General features: G+C 53.5%; 1 pseudogene; it reads left to right on the top strand.

Moving 5' to 3' along the window:
* LOC101605008 lies at positions 1-963 on the top strand (annotated as a pseudogene).
* Positions 964-1,242: the final 279 nt, after the last annotated feature.

The raw sequence follows: 1,242 nt of genomic DNA, 5'->3' as shown, positions 1-1,242 counted from the left end.
ATGCGTAGCTGGGTAAGGGAAGGCTGGGCAAGCCGGTGCCGAGAGCAAAGGTAGAGACGCCTCGCTAGCATCCCACACAGCGGCGCTTCCGCCTCCAGCGAGGGTTGGCCCTTTGCGGAGCTCCCCCTCCAGCAGAAGCAGGCAGGCCACTCCTGTGGCGAAGCCCAAGCACGCCAAGGCCTCCAGGAAATCCACAGACCAGCCCAAATATTCGGACTTGATCCTGGTTGCCATCCAGGCCGAGAAGAACTGCGCAGGCTCCTCGCGCCAATCTATCCAGAAGCGTATCAAGAGACAAGGGGGCGGGGGGTGCTAGAGAGATGGCTTGGTGGTTAAGCGCTTGCTGTGAAGCCTAAGGACCCCGGTTCAAGGCTTGAATCCCCAGGACCCACGTTAGGCAGATGCACAAGGAGGCGCACGCGTCTGGAGTTTGTTTGCAGTGGCTGGAGGCCCTGGCGCGCCCATTCTTTCTCTGCCTGCTTCTCTCTGTGTGTCACTCTCAAATAAATAAATGAAATATAAACAAAAAATTTATAAAAGACATATTTTAAAAGAGACACTGTGGGTGAGAGCGCCGACTCCCAGATCAAGTCCATCATGCGCCTGGTGACCCACAGGTGTCCTCAAGCAAACTAGATGTGTGGGTGCCTTGGGGTCTTTCCGATTGCTCAAGGGCGATGAGCCCAAGAGGTCGGTGGCTTTCAAGAAGACTAAGAAGGAAGTCAAGAAAGTGTCCACGCCAAAGAAGACAGTTGAGCTCAAGACAGCTGCCGCCAAAGCCCCCAGCAAGAACCCCAAAGCCACCCCAGCCAAAAAAATAAAAGAGAAGCCGGCTACCCCGCCCCCAAACCCAAAGAGCCCAAGGTTGTCAAAGCCAAGTCAGTCGAAGCATCCCAGCCCAAGAAAGCCAGACCAGTGAAGCCCAAATCCAAGTCCAGTGCCAAGAGGGCCGTGAAGAAGTGACAAAAGATTTGTTTTGTGGACACTCCTTGTTTCTGTAAATACATTTCTCTAATTCCATTCTGATGAAAGTTTAAGGGAGGATCTTTTAAGGCTTAAGCCGGACACCCTTGGGGGAGTTTCAGAATCGGGGGAACAAAGGGTGGCATAGCCCAGTGGTCAAGAAGGAAGATGGAAAACCCTCACTGTGGTGTTGCGGCCCGGGTTCTTTTTCACTTGTCAGTACCTCCCTAGTGTCTTGAAGGGGGAGGACACCTCCAAGTTACAGCTGGTTAGAGAAGC

Source organism: Jaculus jaculus, chromosome 1, assembly GCF_020740685.1.
Source record: "Jaculus jaculus isolate mJacJac1 chromosome 1, mJacJac1.mat.Y.cur, whole genome shotgun sequence".
Classification (NCBI taxonomy): Eukaryota; Metazoa; Chordata; class Mammalia; order Rodentia; family Dipodidae; genus Jaculus; species Jaculus jaculus.
The sequence above is the reverse complement of the archived record's forward strand: the minus strand, read 5'-3'. Positions and strand labels throughout refer to the sequence as shown.